At 38.4% G+C, this 21,759-nt stretch overlaps 1 protein-coding gene across 2 annotated transcripts in view; it reads right to left on the minus strand.

Annotated features, from left to right (window-relative positions):
• The window catches only part of ptprea (protein tyrosine phosphatase receptor type Ea), an 89,690-nt gene that overhangs the window by 57,633 nt on the left and 10,298 nt on the right, over window positions 1-21,759 (minus strand). The window contains exon 1 of one of the 2 annotated variants that reach the window (XM_017484111.3): window positions 2,617-2,753. The exons of the other annotated variant lie outside the window; for it this stretch is intronic. The gene's annotated coding sequence lies outside the window, so the exon portion shown is untranslated. Of the gene's footprint in view, window positions 1-2,616; window positions 2,754-21,759 lie in introns of those variants that run through there. 2 annotated transcript variants of the gene reach the window in all.

Genomic DNA, 21,759 nt, shown 5'->3' on the forward strand with positions numbered 1-21,759 from the left:
GTAGAGGAGCACAAGCACATACATACCGTATTGCTCCTATTCCTTAACACATGACAGGAGAAGTCACCTGAGCATCCCAGGGAAGAGTTAATGCTATGTAGCTCCAGGGTTCTGTCTATGAGATTAAAGAATTGTGGCAGCTTCTATCAGAGAAGATGAAAATCTTGTGAAAGACAAATGTTCCAGACACTGAGGTGCAGGAGCAGGCACCACCAACCATACACACTTTTATCATCCAAAATCCACTATTCACTAAGGGTTACAACAAAAATACCATGGATTTTAATACATTATCACAATATGGAATATTTATCCTTATATATGTTAGGTTTTGCTCACAAACACCAACAGAAGTGGAGCCATATTATAAAAATTAGGCGTTGATATTTTTCTATCCAACATGTCCAAAAGCTTTAACAAGAAAGTGGAGAATAAATGCAACAGGTTGTACAAATAATGTTACCAGGATGGAAACTATATATAATATCAATATTTTAAAAAAATTATGTCAATCAATAATTATTCATAATAGCCATGAAATGTCTCCTGGTCTTTTTTCCTAACTTCAGCTGTATACTTTTTGTGAGCCTGTGCTATAGCTTCAGATTCCTGTTCTTGGCTGAAACAAGTGGGGTGTGATATGTTTTTTTGCTTACCATGTCTGTAAAGAGTGGTTACTTGAGTTACCATGGCCTCCATAAGAGCGCAAGCCAGACTGGCCATTATCATCTGACCTCTCTCAACAACACTGACGTGATTTTCCCCCCACACCACTCTGTGTAAACAGTTATGTGCCAAAATCCCAGGAAATCAGCTGTTTTTGAAATATTCAAAGCAGCCTGTCTGGCACCAATAATCATGCTACAGTCAAAGTAACCGAGATTACATTTTTCCCCAGTCTGACATTTGATGTGAACAATAACTGATATCTGCATATTTTGCCACTACATGATTGGCTGATTGTATAACATTGTCCACAACATCCATCAGATACTAGACTTTATCAACCACTTTAACAATCATGTATCTTTTTCAGCTCAAGTCATCTTCTGACCCTTTTGGGGTCAGATTTCAGAACTCACAACAAAGACACCTACAGACCAGGCTTGGTTTCTATTAGGATGTCAGCATCGGATGTGAATTAAGCATACTCTGAGCTCTGGTTTCTGTATCAAACAGACAATCAAAAAAGTAGAATCCGTGCACTACAGATCAAACAAATACAGCCCTTAAGCAAGTCATACACTCCACATAACATATGCCTCCATAAGCCTATCCCAATACACTAATATTCATCCCTATGATCTACAGAAGTAAACCAAAATCTGAATAATTCATTCAAATATAGTCCCAGTGATTTAATATGTTTGGTCAATGTGTCATAATATGCTGATATTATAACACCACTGAGAAAATTTCCCTTCCTTAATTACTCTGCTGATTCTTCCACTTTATATTTGTTAACTCAAATGCTGAAAATGCTTAGCTGATGAATCCACTTCCTGGAGATGTTAAGCTTTTAATCAGAAGAGTATTTGATGAGGCCAAGTGAGAGTTATTAATCAGAAGAGGCTTTGGAAGAGCAGCACAGCAGACAGCTGATGTAGCTGAGCTGAATTCAGATAAATTATGTTTACCGACAGCTCAGTCTCTGAGTTCAAGAAGAAGAGCAAGAGTAGAAGAAATGATGGGAAAGGAAAAAGAATAGGAAAAGAATGCGAACAGGCATTGGAGCCACTCATCAAGGTTCACTTGGGCAAGAATGAGACATGACCTATCCTTTGTTGTCTGTTTTCCTCCCCCTCTCTCTCTCTCTCATCCTTTTCTCTCCATCCTGCTATTCATTCAGGCTTCATGATGGCCTTTAGCCAGACTAAGTTTGCTGATAACATCAGAGTGTTGAGAAACATTGGAATTCACCCGCCGAGCTCTCTCTCTCTCTCTCTCTCTCTCTCTCTCTCTCTCTCGCGTATAGTAAAGAGGAAATCATAATTTCATGCTTTTTCTCATTTTCTCTCTTCTAGAGTTTGTTTTGACTTTAAGTGTACATGAACTTATAACCTTGAAGAGACAGCCCACATTGAGATAATGTGAAATAAGAGTTAAAGAGTTTGAAAAAAAAAATCCCCAAAATACAAAATAGCTTGCATACAGTTAAAAGTGAGAATTCCTTAGTACATAAACCTAGATTGCTAGTGTCTACTAATCATAGGCTCTATATATTAGAAAAGTTTGTACTTAGTCCACATTTGTTTTGTGAAACTGTGAAAGTATGGTTGCAATTCATTGTCAAGCCTTCTAATTTTCACCAAGTTATATTAACCAACATCAATCCCACTTGAATCTAGCCAAGATATAGCCATTGGTTTGTAATTGCACATGAACATGCAATAAATTGTACACAGGGAAACACACAAACTTAACCAAGCATACACTAATACAACCCAATGAATAAGAAGGACACACTTACAAAGGTCACAGTTAAACCAGTTTTTGTGCATACCTTCTGATGTTAAATATTCATGGAGATACCAATCTAGCATGAAAGTCTCATACAAAATGCACAGACAAATAGAGTTAAAAAGAAAAGCTCTCATTGGTTGGCAATGCATGTACCTAAATTAAGTTGGTGTCCTGAGTGATTCCTTTCTGCGAGAGCTCCTGAAATCCAAAAATCCTGCTAAGTTTACAGAACAGAAGAGAGATTTAATAGTCCAGGATCAGCAGAGCTGGGCAGCTGTTGTCGTTTTCAGTTTGAGGCATTTGAAGAGATGCCAAGTCTCTTTGATGAGCCAGAAGAATAGTAACGCATGACGTTACTTCCTGTGGATTCAGGGTGTTTGCAGTCATGTGTATGAGCATGTAAATTTAGCCTGGTTGAGAACTTCTCACAGTAGAAGACATGGTATAATACTGTCTTTCTCACATGAGGAGAAACAGCATAATATTGTCTTCCTCACATTAGAAGAAACCACACAATACTGTCTTTCTCTTACTGAACATGGAACCTGGGATCAGCTCGGTTTCAGTGGTGAGCAGGTGATTTACAGTGACCTACTGATTAAACATCAAGCTATTGTTCAGTGGGTATCATCATGTTTCCCATGATGCTTCAGCAACTGCAGGTAGTTTAGGCCAGTTTCCCTGACATGGTGTGTCCTGCTGAAGAAAGGTTTACTTGTGATGTTCACACAAGAACTGCCAATTTGTTCTAGAGCCCAGATACCAAATCTACCTTTCAGGGAATAGTTAGGTATCTGCCAGGAAAGTATTGAGTTAGTAGGATGAATGGTGGCCTTGAAGCTGATAAGACATTAGGACATGCTAGAGACAGTGGAAATGCATGCTGGGTAGGAGAACTGATTCCTGAGTCAGAAAAGGCTGGAACACAGGATTTTAGAATACTTTTGTACTATTTTCATTTGATATATAGGTCCTGTTTAAACATAATACACCTCATGGAGGTGCGATGTACCTGGATGCTGTTTCTTTATCATATGCTACTCATTCTGAATCCCACTTGCTGCAATCAAGACTTTGGATGAGGCACAATCTGATTAACGATGATGAACAACAAACTTTTCAGAATCACAAACATGCAGAAAGTGGCCATGTAACTCTACTGTGTACAGTCATCTAGACAAAACAGCACTGAATAAGATGTTGAACATGTGATACCAGGACAGAACACCAGAGTTCACAGTCAAAACTTTAGCCAGTGACTTGCTGATGTAACACAGTGTTACACAATCATGTACTTCTTCGTTCCACGTAGTCCCCTTGTATTAAGGAACTTGCTAATAAGCTAATGAACAAGCTAATTTTTGCCATGTGTTATTACTTTACATTAGCTACCAATTTTTAGCCTAGTCGTTTAGGATTCCAGGCAGCCAAAACAAAGAAGTGGTCAGCATATTAGAGTTTTCACTTGCCTGTTGAGCTAGCTAATGCATTTATTATTTCCCCCACCATTATTTGTCAAATATACTTTACAGCACAGTGAAATTCTTTTCTTTGTATATCCCAGCTTGTTAGGAAGTTGGGGTCAGACCATGATATGGTGCCCCTGGAGCAGAGAGGGTTAAGGGCTTTTCTCAAGAGAGTGGCTTGTGGTGCTGTGATTGAATCCCAAATTTCTGGTCAGGAACCTGAGGTCAGAGATGATACAGCTAGATCAGACAGGGTTAAGGGCGTTGCTCAAGGGCCCAGCGGTGCTGGGGCCTGAACCCCTAACCTTCTGATTAGTAACACAGAGCCTTAACAGTCAACTTTTTTATCTGGGCATACTACAGTATACTGCCACCATCCTTTTACTCTTAAATGTATCACCTAATGAATTTGTAAAGTATTGGACCTGCTTATAAAGATGATGTCTTTTCCCAAATGAAAATAGCAAGAGAAAGTGGACAAGGGTACATTAAAAAACAGGTAGTTGAATGCATAATCTATGTACATCTCCTCACGTGATGTTTGGGTGGAGTCTCTTTCTCATACTCTACAGACAACACATGTGGTTGAATATATCTCAACGGGTCAACACAGCATTCTGGAAGCTCATCAAATATTAAACAGCAACATATGAAGGCTGACATGGCACTCATTTCCTGTGTGTGAGAAATTCCTCACCTTCCCATGTAGCTTAGCAACCCCAGTGCCATGGTTACTCTTACCACTCGCTGCCTTGTGTATATATATATATATATATATATATATATATATATATATATATATATATATATATATATATATATATATATATATATATATATTTCTGCCTGATTAATCATACAGGTTAGTTGTAGGTGTGCTGGGGACACAGGTGCCTATCTATTTATAATGTGAGGACACTTTTTAAATAAAGCTTGTATTAGCTTGTCTTCTTTGAAAAAAAAAAAAAAAAAAAAACATTGCCAATAACTAGCCTTAATCATCCACAATCAATCACACTGTGAGAAAAAAAGAGCTAACCCATAAGTTTGAGAGGTTCTGTTGCCTATACAAGGTTCTGCTTTCAGAAAGCTTGACTATATCTGGCCCTTGTAAAATTTTGCAAATGATCGAGTTCCTCCTTTCACTGTTTTTCAGGAGGCTCTTATGCTCCTTCTTCCCTTTTGACTGCTCTGAACCTCAGAATGCCTGAAAGCTGTGAAGGCAGCCTTTGTTTGGTTGTTATTTATTCAGTCCTGGAAGGAGTGCAGCTTCCACCTCCGCATCCTGGAGACAACAAACCCTCATCTGATCCTTTCTGATAATAAAGCACAATTCAGCAAGTCTACACAGCTTCCACCTAAGGCCATCCGCAGCCTCATAGCGTCTAGACGTGAACATATGGGAGAGAGAGAGAGAGAGAGAGAGAGAGAGAGAGAGAGAGAGAACCATGCAAATGCAGCCAACCACTTGAAACGTGCAGTAATTGCATTCTTCAGCAACCTTGTTTATTATCTGCTTCACTACTCTGCTTGATACCAGCAACCTGCCGATTTTGATTAGCTCAAAAGCAGTATATGCTGTTGCTACTCTGGCTTCCCAAAAGCATTTAAGGTCATCTTAAAGGAGCAGTTTGTCATTTTGGAGCCCTCTGCTGCCTGCGAGATAAATTACATTTGTACTGAAAACATTGACAAGACCTCCAGCTCTTCCCACCCAAATCCACCCCTTCTTTTGAAACCATGAATGGCTTAGTAGTTGTTTAAGGAAATAAGGCAGATCAGACAAGTTGTATTCTAGCTATGGGTGGTGCAAATGGAGCCACTGCATCAACGTGCAAATGTCACATTGAACAAACTCTCACACAAACTCTCAGACATATTTTTTCATGCCACAAACAGCAGGCCAAATATGATCAGATCTCCTTCATGTATGTCCATCTCAGTGTGTGGAAACATCTCTAGAGTCTCCAACATAATCCTTATATAATTTCTATAGATTCTAAAGTCAGGATTTTATTTGTCACATACACAATTGTATACAGTATATAACTTGCAATGAAATGAAAACCTGCAAAGTGGGTGCAAAGTGCAGTGTACAGTGTGCGGAGTTTCAGTGTGGTGCAGAGTGAACTATAGAGTCCATATGGAGTCCAAAGGGATCTGTATAGAGGACATGTCCGTATTGAGGAGTCTGATGGCCTGAGGGAAAAAGCTCCTCCTGCGCCTCTCAGTTTTACCCATCAGACTTCGTAAGTGTCTGTAGCTCTATAGACACCAGTATCGTATAACAAACATGAAGGTCCCATTAAAAAAAATAAACAGCATTAGTGCTTGAGTTCTGGAGGTGTAAACCAACTGTATACTCCTGCTATGAGTTTGAGAGAGATAAACAAGATGCAGCGATCTGGATGCCACACTTTCCTCTGAGCAGAGGTCAGAAATGCCTCTCAGATTAGACACTCATTAATTCAGAAGCAGGATTATGGAAATCCTGAAGCGGGCCAGATTACTACAGCAGCTGCCACAGGAAAGTGGCAAAAACAATGAAGATTGTTGTTGCTTTGTGCTGACAGGACGGGCCTCTAACAATGAAGCTCTCTATCCAAGCACCGTCACAGGAGATTAGAGGCTATGCCGAGGCCACAGAACACTAAAGAGTCAGGGCTTTGCAAATTAGGGCTCCACATACAACCAATGGCTTATTACAGTGGATTCTTAACTCTAACCTCAGTGAAGAAGGAGAAACCTGGCTTTATAACATGCATAACTTTTTTAGCATGCATTCTGGTCACTGGGGTTGGTACAGTAGAGCACTGGGTAGCGTTGCCACCTCGCAGATCCATTTCAGGAGTTTCTGTGCATGTTCTACTTGTGTCCATATGGGTTTCCTCCGGGTTCTCCAGTTTCCTTCCACCAATAGGTGGACTGTACTAAATTGCCCATGGCGTGTGTGTGTGTGTGTGTGTGTGTGTGTGCGTGCATACGATGTCCTGCAATGGACTTGGAACTCCAGTCCTAGTTGAAGGTGTACTCCTGCCCTGTGCCCATTGTTCCTAGACTAGACTCCGGATCTACCACAACCCTGACCAGGATAAAGCGCTTACCGATGTATCGTTGCATAATATATTCGAAGGTATAATCTGACAAGAACTGCATTTGTACCAAACTGAAAACAGTCAATGACAATGTGAAGAAAAGAGAAATTCCCTGCTCTAAGATCTCCAGTCATTCATACAAGTGAGTAATTACTTGTCTCCTCCCTGAATCCTGTTCAAGTTATGAGTAAACAGATCATTATAAGAGACAAGACACTGGAATTGTAAGATTCTTTTGTGTTTAAAGCCCTCAAGCGGGACATTAAATCACATTCCTGCTTTGTAATTAGACAATTTGCAAGTGATAAGCACAGGCTGGTGGCCATTTCTTTAGTTTAATAGTCTCCATTCAGAATATAGCACCACCAGGACTAAACAATGTTACAGATGTTGTGTTTTCAGCTGTTTCTTTATATACAGTGGTTTTTTTTTTACAACTACCAATAAACTTTATTCACTAAAAAGTTCATTTTTCCAAAACTCTTCACCTCTGTCTGTACAAACAGATAAGCACATCAATTCATTGCATGACCCAAATCGAAACAAAAGTCTTTTTATCAAAACGCCAGCACTACATCTGTTCCAACAAAAACACTGTTAAAAAAGCAATGACCTATGACCTAAAGTGCTAACACATATGGGTTTTTTTTCCATCTAGTTTGTTGTGGATTGTAATCGCTGATTTTCCTGGTTGATAGAAGCACTTTAACATATATCACACACACACACACACACACATATATATATATATATATATATATATATATATATGTGTGTGTGTGTGTGATTATATAGATTACATATTATATATATATATATATATATATATATATATATATATATATATATATATACACACACATATTATTTATATATATATATATATATATATATAATATGTGTGTATATATATGTGTGTGTGTGTGTGTGTGTGATATATGTTAAAGTGCTTCTATCATAAACCCATATATATATATATATATATATATATATATATAAAATGTATATAATCACACATCATTAGGAATCATGTCAGTATGATTCAATCCTGATTAGGACCATCACCTCAGATCACATCACACCATCACATCAGAAGACATGATAGGAATGTGTAATATTGTACATCTCAGTGAGTGTGCTGTTACTGTAGGTGCTGATCTACTAACCCAGATTCATTCAGTTTACATGCTACCATTCAGTCCAAGGTCCGGCCCCAGAGCCAAGCATGGCCCCTCTCTTTAATATATGATAGGTATCTGACAGTGACATCAGACTGTGTTAACAGTTAACTCTGTTTTTGAATGTCATCTTATGTGTCACTACAGCTATCAGGTGATAACCTGCTGCAGTTATTACACTAAAATTAAATGATATTTTAGTGCCCGGCCCTCGAGTATTTTGATGTGATCTAAATTGGCCCCGTTTGAAAAAAGTTTGGACCGCATGCTTAATTTTGCAGTAGACAAGTCCTGTCTTGAGCATTTAATTAGCAATGTGGTCTGCTTTTTTTATTTATTTTTTAATGTCAGCTACATGGGTGATGTAATTTGCAACTTGGCACATGTAATGAAAATAGGACTATGAATTGCTTTCCTTCAAAGACTCTATTAACGCAATACACACTTTACTACTGGGTTACTGCCAAAAAACACACAAAGAACCAAATACAAGATGCACATCTTTAACAATCTTACTCCATCAAAGTGATTTCACACATCAATGGCTTGGTGTAATTTAATTTAAGGCCTTTAAAGAGAATCCATTTAACACAGAGAAATTAAATGTAATTGAGTCAGTTGCAATACAGGGCATCTAAAGGTAATGAGATCCATTACGATGAAAACTGCTTCAATACCGGAACAGATGGTAGTAGGGGCATTCGTTCTGAAAACTATTTTCTGATATGATACTGTTTGGCCTTTGGACAGAGAAACTGAGTAATATGAGAAAGACAGTAGGAGAGAGAAGGGGGGGGGGGGGGGGGTGCTCAATGTGATGATGAGATGGGTTGATAGCAGTCTTTTCTGTGCCGTCCCTTCTGAACCAGGCTCCTTTTCTCCCCTAAATGAGGAATTTGAGATGTAAACAAGCACTGGCAGAAGCAGGATAGCATGGTTATCATCTGTCTGAGCGTGCATGTGTGTATAGGGTGGAGGTCGGAGGGGCTTCCTTCCCCGCAGGCAGCTTGAGCTATTGGCCTGAACGAAGATGACAGAAAATCATTTGGAATCTGGAGAGCTTAGAAAGGTCATGAGTTGAGTCTCTTTTTCTCAGATGCTTCAAGGCCACTGATTCTGTGGAAGCCATGTTTAAAATCCTTCTGTCATCTCACCCCCAGGAGAGGTTCATAATAACAACATCTGGCATTTTAAACACTGACAGAAAGAAACAATGCATCAAGGTGATATCTTGACCATTGTTTTTTGAATGCTTATATTCAATGTTAATGTGTATATGTGCCCTGATTTTTTTTTAAATAATGCATTCAGATTTGAATTAAATTTAGTATTTAGATGCATTAGATGCATATTAATTAGTCTACAATTTATACTGTCACAGATAGAGTCTCCAGTCCCTCCAGGAGTTCATGGTTTTGTGGTCGCAGATATTAATGCAAAATCAAGGAAACTCCACAATATTTGCAGCGCATGCAATTTTTCTAAATTACCACAGATTTTTCGCAATCTACAATCTACAGATTTTGTTGATGTCAACACAACTTACATTCAGCCAAAAACCCCTTCAAATCATCTGTGAGTACAGCTAAAAGTCTAATTTACCAACAAACATCACTGTGAAAAAATCCTATACGGACTGTAGAGTGGATATTAGCAGTAGTGTCACTCGTTTAAATAAATTGTGATGAGGCAATATCATAATTTTTCAAACACTTCTAAAGCTACCTAGACAAATCCATGTAAAAATCCACAATATTTCTTTTATTTGTTAAATTAGAATGGTTAAACCCATTCTAACAAAGCTAGGCCAAAATCTCAAATTGCTTCCTATTCACTTTATCCTTCTACTTGGTGTATACCATAATGGTGTTGTAAAAATTACATAGTGCATTACATTCCCAATAGATTTTCTATTTGTGAATCAACTAGGCAAAAAGTTTAGGAAATTTGTGTTTTGGTAAACACTCACCAGCTACGTTATTAAGAACACCATGCTATTACTGGGCATTTCTCTCAAAATAGCTTCGTTTCTTCATAACATGGATTCCAGAACGTGTCATAAACATTTGAAATTCTGATACACATTGACATGATTGCATCACATAATTGCAGCAGATTTCTGAGCTGTTGAGTAGTTATAGACTTCTTGTCAGCTCAAGCCAACCTGGCTATTCTCCTAATTAACAAGGGTTTTCCACCTGCAGAACTGTCAGTCACTGGATGTTTTGGGGTTTGTTTGTTTTTTCGCACCATTCTGTGTAACCTCGAAAGACTCTTATGTGTGAAAATCCCAGGAGAACAGCAGTTTCTGAAATACTCAAACCAACAACCATGCTGCGGTAAATATACACTGAGATCATATTATCTGACCTGTATTTGCATAAGTTTATGCATTGCCCTCTAGCCACATGAGTGCTTTATTGGATAATAGCATGAATCAGGAGGTGTACAGGTGTTCCTAATTTTTTATTTTTTTTTAAAGTGGCCGGTAAGTGTATATGATTGTATATGATCTCAGCATACTGACCCAGTGCTTCAGTTTCTCCCTTTAACATGGAATAAAAACAAACACCACAGTGACATTTTCCAAAGCAACAGTATCTCTTGACCAATAAAATGTGATGCTTAGTCAAAAGTATTAGACGTATAGTGAAAAATAACGCAAAGCAGAACCATGTGTTAATCATATGTGAATGATTTCAGGTTACAACAACGGCCAAGTGCAGCGGCAGCAAAATTACAACGACCCCTTCATTTCTGCTGAGGATGCTAAAATGGACAGCACACGCCCCTACACAGACTCATACTTCAGCCTGTCCTCATGGTAGATCGATAATATCCACACATTTCATGCACTCATCACATAAACAACCATTTAATGATTTGTAGTGACTGCAGTCTCGGCACCCAGAGATCACTAAAGCCTTAACTGACAAGCTCTGCATACAAAACACATCATCAAACTGGAGACACAGCAATAGCAAACAGCATATGTAGGGTCAGGTTCTATCGCACTCAGAACCAATGCGATATTTTAAAACGTCTTTTCGGCTCTTTATATTGATAGCAATTCTCTTCACTGAAGTGTAGTGATGTGAGAAATGTTTTACTACACAATCTACATAATAAAGGGAATGAATGTTTAATCAAGGCTGTCAAGCATTAGTGAGGTCTCGCAAGCGTTCAGTCTAGCCAAGGATTAAACATGAATCAGTTCCTTTCATGCCACGAGCTGTTCCTTAATCTCAGAGTCAGCTTGGATTGATATGTGCTCAGTGAACAGTGATTAGGAGCTTGAAGTGAAGTCGTCTGTATCTTTATGGATTGGTGAAGGGTGAGAGACTGGACCAAAAGAGAACCAGTCATTTGAACTCCTCTGCTGAGTCACACTTACCGAAGCAGCTCATAATCCATACATGGTATAGTACAGACATAGTTTGCTCTCCAGTTATGGCGGTAATATATGTAGAGAATCTGATTAGCTCTGATAATTCATTCTTTTGCATTAGACTCTCCAAAAACAAGCCATTGAATCATCATCGTCCTTGAATAATTTGGTCTGAATCACTTACCACTGTTCCAGCCTTGAACAAGGGTCACAATGAGAATGATTGTTGGATTGGCCTCTCCTAGAGCATGTGACGTGGTTTAATAATGCTCAGTGTAAGATCCACACTTGGACGAGTTATGAGGAACATACTGGTGCTGTTGTGATAAAAAAAAAAAAGCTCATCCTTTTCATGCAGCAGATTTTCAGAACTGCTTAACTGCTGCACTGTTAAATTTAAATTTAACTTACATAATGTTTCAGGGTAGTTAACAGTTTGCACTTCTGATTTCTAAAGTTTTTTCATAAATGTATGGCTAATATTTTTCAGTCATTTACAGGAAGCTATAAAGGTGGTGGAACAGTGGATTAGCATCAATCCGGAGCTCAGGTAACGGTCTGTGCTACTATCATGTGAATGGTAAATCTCATTCACCCATTCACACACCAATGGTAGCAGAGCTGTCATGCAAGGTGCTAACCTGCCATCGGGAGCAACTTGGGGTTCAGTGTCTTGCCCAAGAACACTTCAGTATGTGGAGTCACATGGGCCGGGAATAAATCCGCCAACCCTATGATTAGTGGACAACCTGCTCTACCACCTGAACCACAGCCGCCCATGTGCTTCTCTGTGTCTGTGTATGTTTTCTCCAGGTTATGCAATTTCCTTATACCTCACAAAAAACATGTTAGTAGGTGGATTAGCTAAGAAGAATTGCTCCTGGGTGTGAATGAGTGAGTGAATGTGTGCATGACTCCCTGTGATGGACTGGCATCCTTTCTAGGGAGTATTCACACCAAGTGTTCCCACCATGACCAACATAAAGTGTTTTCTGAAGATGAATAGATGGATATAAAGGCATGTATTTTAATTTTACAGTATACACTGTAATACCACATTTCATCTAAGCACACATATAGATAGTGTGTATGTTAAAGAGAAGACAAATGCTTTTTTTTTTTGCATTTGTTGGCTGCACAGATAATTATTAATAGGCATAAATAATGCACAATATTCCACTCTGACTTATCTGTTCACTCAGTAAATTGCTTACATGGGAAAACACAATGCACTTCAGAAATAAAATGCAGAATTGTTATCCAGAGCAACGATCAACATAGTGGCCTTTCATACCCTGTGGATGGGGGCAATGTCTTCCTGGACAAAGCCACACCCATTCGAATAGAAATCATGACCTTACTATTATAAATTTCTATCTGAGTGAAGAGCTGTTTTAAAATATGTAGCATAAAAGTTTTGATATCCCGGCTAGCAAAACTCCAAGGTACTACAATCCACATTGACAGCTTCCCAAGGGCTACACTTTAAGGTTACTTCAAATTTACATTTTCAAAATTCTGTAACAATTATAAAGTGGCTCTCAGTCCTAACACAGATAGAGCCTTATTAATTTGTGGGCTCAAATACTTTTTGGCTTTATAAGGTTCTATCTGACTGCTAAACCATCCTTCAGCCTGAATAATGTCTAATGAATGGTATAATTTCAGCAGAGAAAGACATTTTAAGTCCATCAGGATCACATTACGATCATCAGTAAGGTTGATTTTTCTAAACGTGCTTGCTAACATCTAAAATGCAAGCTTCAACTTTCCAAATCTGAAGTTGTTCCTAAACGAGATATTTCGTCTTGAATTATCATTTTCAAATAATTAACAATGCAGTCATTTTAAAATATATGTGCAAGAACACAATAAGACCAGTGAATACCAAAGACAAATCCATTTTTATACCTACTTCTCTAGAAAAACATCTAGAGTTACGCTTCTTTCTATTCTGGCAGTCGTTCCCCTATACTGAGGTTTTGAGTTAGTGCTATTCTTCAGTGAGTAAATAAAACCTGCATATCGATTGGCCATGGTCACCTATATTGCATATTCCTGGATGATGACTGGCTAACAAATGAGTTTAGAACTTTTTTAAATATTACCCCAAAGGCTTTGCGAAATATAAAATAATACAAAGAGAATAAAATATCCCTTACTAATTAAGTTTTTCGACCAAATTGAACCTTAATAATACTAAGGTCATGAAATAATAAAATAACAGCAACCGTAATAGTATCACAGTAGTTACAGCTATGGAACCACTAAAAGCTATGCCAAGAACTCCACCCCTTCCACCATGTTTCCACTTTGCCCCAACCACCATGGAATCTGCGATGAGGCTAATTAGATGCAAATGAAAGGTACTTTAAAAAAAAAAAAAACCCTCCTTCTTCTTGTGGGAATGAGCTCTGGCAGTGGGGCGCCAGGCCACTGAAAATATACACACACACCCGCAAAACCACACACCATCCCCTTAAACTATGAAGACAACACACAATTAGACCTCCTCTCGTGTGGCCTCATTTGCGCTCATCTAAATCATGCTGAATGCAGTCCCCCATACTGTTTAACACATGACAGTGAGTGGGGAGACACAGACATACAGACCCTGCAATGACACAACCCCCCCCACCCCCTTTTCAGGAAATGTCTACTATACTGCACCATTTTCCGGAGAAGAGGGAAAAAGCGTCTGTAAGCTTTTGACACAAGGCTTCCAGTCTGGAAGGTTGAGTGCCTGCTTGCCAGCCTGAAGCAAATTACACAAGAGCTAAAAAGGATTGAATTGGAACATTGATAACAAGTGACCCTGTGAAGAAGGCTTAATTTGCATGTTTGGGATAAGAGAGGCTTGCTCTGGTTAACTGAGTGACTAACAGACCTGCTGTAAAACCTCAGCTGCTGAGTGTTACAGTGCAGGAGGGAGCTAAGCAAACACGGCGAGCAGTTCGTCTCCACGCTCACTCCTCCTCCAGCCAGGAAACACAGTGGATTCAGGGGATGCTTTATCTTATGTGGATGTAGGAGTATAATTCAATGACCCTACCTGTATCTGTTTAGTGATCTAAATATCGATATCTCTATCTGTATTCATATATAAACCATGAATGTGGCCTAAACCAGAAAGGTTTGTTTTGGGGCTTATAAATGGTCCTTGCTTCTTTGACCCCAGAAACACACTGAAAAAATCCCAGAGGAAGTAATGCCAGCATTGTCAGTATGGTCTGTTTATTCTGTCTATGACACTTCCTCAGCCTCAGCTGTCTCACATACCAAATTGGTTGAAGTTGTTTCTGGGGTTGATTTTTTTTTTTACTTACCAACAGTATTCTTAGTAGTGTGTATTCTGTAAATTATAAACAAAATAGACGGCACTGGAGCTAGCACCATATATACTCCAGTTAATAGCATGTGGTCTTTGTACACTCCACAGGATTCTTATTTGGTGCATACATTACATACAAGTAAAAACCTCCCACATCTCTAACCTCAAACACATTTTGTAACCCTGTAAAAAAAACTGTTTGCTACATAGTTTCTCATCTTGTGAGTGACAGAGACCACATTCCGTAACCAATGCAGTGTCTGATGTTTCTAAACTGATAGTCACAATTATGAACCGTGAAGGATCACTGCAGCTTTCCTTCGCGTACCGGAACATGCCTAACATGCTTCACATGTGAGTGGGTTTGGGGTGTGTCCATTGTGCAGGAAGTGAGATTTTATCCTTATTCTTTCCTTCCTGCTTGTACCTTTTGATGGAGACTATAATGTAAATATTGTACTTTTCACTCTTGGACAATAAGAATAAGACATATAACTTGAATACAAAGCTAACCCATAAAATGAAAAAATATTTAATTAAAATACTTAATACCTTCATAGATTGATTATAACTTGTCTGTAATACCTATATTCATATTATCTCAAGAGACTTATTTACAATACTCTATCCATCCTACGTCTTTTCAACCCTGAAATTATCCTGTTGTGTTATTTCACAGAGAGCAGTAAAATTTTTACTTGGGGGGTAGGGGGGTTGGGGAGGGGGAGAGACATTTTTATTACCTTAGCTTTCTTCCTTATTCCATCTAAGGATGTTTTTTTTCTTGTCGCTGTGGCCTCTGATGTATTCCTTTCTTATCTAGATCTACAAGTCCATTTTTAAAAGTGTTCAGTTTAAAACTGAATTGAGAGAACATAAAATGTGTCGTACATTACATATTTTGAGAATATTGCAATAAGAAAAATGGAGAAATCAGTGAATGTTAGTCATATTTCCAGTCGTATAATGTGATGGGGTGAAATGTCCTTTGAGGCTAGCCTTATCCTGACATTTCATGTGTTTTCTGATAAGTGATAATGTGCCATCAGGGATCCTCAGACCATTACTCACTAGTCACCATAAAGTAGTGACCTTTTAATGTCAGCAGTTCCTTATAAGGAATGTAATGGCCAGATGGCTTATAATGTGAGGCGAGAATTATAACTATGCCAGGTTATGTTACACTATTAATCTAGAATTATAACCATGTCATGTTATGCTATGTTATGTTATCTTGAATGTTTACATTTGGTTAGGTACTGAAGCCTACCAGCTTTGCACTCCAGATTTTACCTTAACTAATACTGAGGAGGTCCCCCTTGTGCGGCCAAAACAGCTCTGACCCATCAAGGCATGGACTCCACAAGACCTCTGAAAGTGCTTTTGTATCTGGCACCAAGACATTAACAGCAAATCGTTAAAGTTCTGTAAGTTGCTAGATGGGGCCTCCACTTGTTTGTCCAGTACATCCCACAGATCGGATTGAGATCTGGGTAATATGAAGGCTAAGTCAACACCTTGGACCACTTTTGGTAGGTACTACCCACTGCAAACCAGGAAAACTCCACCTCTTGTCAGGTGCCACTGTAATAAGATAATCAATGTTATTCACATCACCTGTAAATATTTTTAATATTATGGCTGATTGCTGTAACTGACATTAATTATTCTATAAATGAATATAATGATATTATTAAATATACTTGTCTAATGTCAGCTAAGTCGAACATACCATGTTATACTGATATACTGATTTTACTTCACATTAATGAACTTAGAACTTTCCCTCTTTAACGTCACGGTATTGAATTATCTCCGTCAGCACATCTTTTAAGCAATAAAATCGAGAGCAGATGAGAGATTACTTATATGGCATGTGGGAAGGGGGTGGGGCTTCAATGGTGTCACTTCATATGAGAGAGTTCAAAACACCTATGCAACTGTCAAACGTTCTGCAATCTAGATTCATGTGTCATGTGTTAAGACTTCTAGTTCTGTATATTTTTAAATGATAAATCGCATGCTGCGTACTGCTGTGTTAAAACACAGTGCCCTGACACACGATGTGTAAAGTTTGGCAGGTCTGCATTTGTTAGGATTTAGTCATCAGAAGTAGGTTTTCGATTACATATGCTCTCAATTGTGTGTATTTATCTTTTTTTATTTTAATTAGATATCTGCTCACCGGCATTCAATTGTCTTTTTTTCTCCAGCACCAGATGTGCAGAGCAGAACAAACATGCTATGCTGAAAGAACACTGTTTAAAGGTAGGCTTTTTGGACTAGATGTCCACCTCCTCCTTCAGATGGAGGCCTGAACCCAGATCATTACTGTGATTGTGATATTTCTCCGGTATCTTACGGCTACTTCTACTCGTCCAGGGAAACCGGGTCAGGGCGAGAGACTCAATGGTGTGCACTAATTTCCTCCGAAGCATTGCAACCGTACTACCAATAAGAGGAGAGAAAGGAATGTGTCAGCTATTCAGAAACATGCAGAATTTAATTGAAAGGTTTGACCAATGTAAATATGAATGAAGTGTTTCCAAGGGTCAGCATCCTTCCTGGAATATGGAAGACTATGAAAGAACAGTCCCTTTTCACAAGCTTCAGATGTTTAAAAGAAAAGAAGAAAATGTACCAGGTTTGGATGATGTGTATACTTATTTCCACACATTCCATGACCATTTTTTGCCATTTCGACGCCTGAAAGCAATTTGATGCTATCGCTCTAAATGCTGTTATATCTTTGTTCAGATGTCGTAAAGCAAGGGAAAGCAATTCTCCTGGAGCACTGTGCTGTTGCAAGATTTAGTTCTCCTCTTATCTTACACACCTGTATCTGATCGAACTTCCTCAGCATCTTAATATGCTGAAGGACACAGGACTGTGTAGGAGTGCCATAAAAGTGTGCATGCCTTATGACACAATAGAATGAGGACAGATTCATTTAAGAATGGATTCTGAAATTGTGGTTGCTGTATCCCAAGTGATTTGAGATTGGAGGGTGTATTCCCACCTTGCTTTTAGGGTTCCTGGGAAATGCTCCAGATCCACCACGACCCTGACCAAGAAAGAGCGAGTGAGTCAAGCAAGTAAATCAGTGTCATAGGAACTGCAGTGAAATTTAAATTATCAGCCAGTACATAGGAAAGGATGCACTACAAGCTGCTAAGCTGTGCAGACGTAATACAGTTGAAGTTGTAAGAAAACGTAATCAGGCAGGTATTAGTTCCTCCAGGATTTTTGCGATTCTGCGATTGCATAAATTAACGCTAAATCAAGCAAAGGCTGCAATATTCACAGAAGCTTGCAATTTTTCAAAATTATCACAGATTTTCTGCAGATTTGGGCCATGACGTCATCACAACACACATTCATCCATGTGAGTCGACCATGAGTTCAGCTTAAAGGGCTCATTTACCAACAAACACCATTGTGCAAAACAATTTTGTGCAATTGAAATTTAGCCAATTCAAGTAGTTTTTTCGCAAAAAAAAAAGTACAAAAACTCAAAACACAAAACAGACATTTTGTAAAACGTTACAGGAAAATGAAGCATTTTTGGCCGCAACAATCAAAAAATTCTGCAAAATCCTGTTTGGACTGATTTACGAATAGAGAGTATCATGCATGTAGCTGGTGCATCTGTGTTTCTGTTTAAAATCCTCTTTGGTAACAATCCTCCATGATTCCTGACTTTAAGTATCAAAAGTACTCAGAGCAGATCTGAACAGACTTAAGGCGAATACGTTTTTTCAGCCTCCAGACAAGCATGCTACTCTTCACAATAACAGAGCATCTTGACACTTATTTTTATCATAACTCACCCCTCACACATACACTTCTCACTACATATTTTTTTTACAAACAAGAGCATAACTGTTCATAACTTTTTAATACAAATTTGCACTTCTTATGAATATAAGAGCATAAACTGTGATGCTTTACTACACCATTTTTGTACAATTCACAGTGAAGGTGAAACAATATGAAATATTTATGTTGGAGTGAACATCCCACCCAATCTTACAAGCCAATATCTGATTTAGTCCAACACACAATAAAAATAAGCACAAAAGGTCACAACATACCAGTCAGTATCAGATTATACCTTCTCATTTTTTAAAGAAGATTACAGAAAATGTCATATAAGACTGCAACAGCATTGCAACTATATACCAGGTATCGATATCAAAGCAAATACTGGCCTGGAACGCTGGATCAGTGTCAGGATGACAAATGATCTAATCCAATGTTGTTTTTATAATGTGGACACGTGGCACTGACTGACACAACACAGATCATACATGTGAACAGAGAAAACATTAACGCCCACCACTATGGTGCTATGATGTTATGCAAAGTTGGCAACAATATTGATGTTATTATGGTACTGAAATGGAAAAGGTGAGGACTGTGAATTCCAAGCAAATTTGATTATATTTCATTTTGATTAAGGGAAGCAGTTAGCATCACTGGGAATAAATGTGCAGGACAGAGGTATGCTATTCACTATATTGTGCACCATATATATTTTGTCATTTAAAAATAATGTGTGAAAGCATACTGTAGAATACCCAGCATCCTCCTGGTATACCAGGATAAAGTGGTGCTGGAATGAGTCCTAAAACCTGGAAATGGGTTAGCATTTTAGCACTTCCGGTTCCATCGTCCCATTGAAAGAGTTGTCGGAGGCTTAGTGGTGGTGACGGTGAAGTCATGCGAATGTGATGGAGTTTGTTTATAGCCTAACTTTAGCTTTTTACTTCTGCCAATTGTATATAGGCTTAGAAAATCATAAAAGCTAAGTTCATTTGTGAAGATTATCTTGATGAACAAAACGTGTAAGAATTATAAACATTTGTTGATCACAGAGCTTATTTCCTGCAATAATCTAAAAGCTAATGGAAAAACCCTATTGGATTTATTGTCGAGGGAACCAAGGTGATGATAACTTCTTCCGGGTTGGCCTACAAAAATACATCATCCCTTCAGTACTTTATGCACCAAATTGATTAGTACCCAAACAATGCAACTTACTAAATACAGAACGCACATAATGCACATAATGCACTTTTGCAGGAAATATGGAGAAAGGCACTATTTCAGTCATGGGCTAGGACCAGGTTGGGAGCCACCCTGTTAAAGAACCGATTGCAATAGACTTTAGATATAGACTTTTTTGTCCTGCACTAAGAAGCAGGACATGTCAGCCATGTTCTATACATTTGCATGCAGACTGATGGTGGAAGATTTTAGGTCTTGCTGACAAATTCAGTTTTATCTTGTTATCTTGTTTCCTGTTAGTCAACACAACTCCTGTTAATCAATCTATATCATCTATATCAAGTTAAGAACTTAGGAGCAGCAATACAGTGTTGATGGTTATGCTTATAAATTTTGTATTTCTTTATCTCTGTTTTAGTAGTAGTAGTAGTAGTAGTAGTAGTAGTACTGTGTGTGTGTTTGTGTGTGTGTGTGTGTGTGTGTGTGTGTGTGTGTGTGTGTGTGTGTGTTTGAGAATCCTGTAGCCTAAGCTGCGTAAACATAAATCTGCTATGAAATGAAGATATGAGTGGGAGCGCCGATGGAAAGACAATTCCATCACTTCACACTCACAAGGGATAAACAGCACATGACTGACATTCCCTCCCTCCCTCTCTCCCTCTCCCTCTCTCTCTCTCTCTCTCTCTCTCTCTCGCTGTGCCCTGTCTACTGTAGCATACTATTAATGGCAGCAGTGATTGCATCGGCATCTCAGCAGTGGAGATTCACAATTCATCTTTCAAATCAGCAAAAATTCCAACAACTCTTCGGTACCTAAAGCATATATATTATGCTCAAGATAAATGGGATGGCCAGGCTCAGTGTAATATAGCAAAGAAGGAATGCTGAAAAGGCACTACAGAAACCTATGGATTTGCTAATGGAGCATGTGCACACGTGCATATTGCTGATGCAGTAAAAAAAAAAAAAAAAAAAAAAAACTCACCAGAAGCCATTGTCCATTTTTAAATAGCATTAAAATGTACAAAGTATAGTTCTAATATTGTAGGAGAGGACAAGCCTATATCTGTATAATGCAAGAGTTGGAAATGAGATGTATTTAGGGATTATTCATTGGACAACACCATGAACCTGATCCATCTGTACCAATAAAACTGAAAGCAAATATTAGATAAATATAAATATTAAAGTAAATATTAGAAATAAGAGACAGAGGGGACACACAGCACAGTGAACCATGATGTATTGCAAAACAACATATACTGGAATTGAAGTAGAAGTGAAGAAATTAATTTTCGATGACAAGCGAAATATTAAGTCAGAAAGAGAAAAAAAAACGGTGAGAAGAAACGTGTTAACATAAAGCAGAAGCTGTAAAGGCCCACTGAATGGAGCGTAGCAAAGTGGAAAATAGTCATAAGAAACTGTAAATCAGCAGTGGCAGTTCCCTTGATGTTTCACACGGCTGAAAATTGTGTTAGAGGGTTGTGCAAGGGGACAGCTGGAGGGTTTCAAAATAGGAAAGAAATATGGGCACTGTTATGTTTCCTGACATCGGCAAATCACAAAAGATCATGGAAAGCAAAAAGCATTGCAGAATTATACTGTAGATTTGTCAAATTTGAACAGATTCATTCATTCCCAGCAGTAAGGAAAAAAAGAGATTTATGGAGAGTTAGATGTTAGATAGATTAGAGTTTGAATAGACCTATTGTATATTTATATAAATGATTCGCTTTTATTATTATAAAAGCAAGATGCTCCACGATGTGTAATATCTGACGGCAGGAAAGATGTTCATGTCACAGTCCTGACTTAATGCATCTCA

The sequence above is a fragment of the Ictalurus punctatus genome, chromosome 13, assembly GCF_001660625.3.
Source record: "Ictalurus punctatus breed USDA103 chromosome 13, Coco_2.0, whole genome shotgun sequence".
Lineage (NCBI taxonomy): Eukaryota > Metazoa > Chordata > Actinopteri > Siluriformes > Ictaluridae > Ictalurus > Ictalurus punctatus.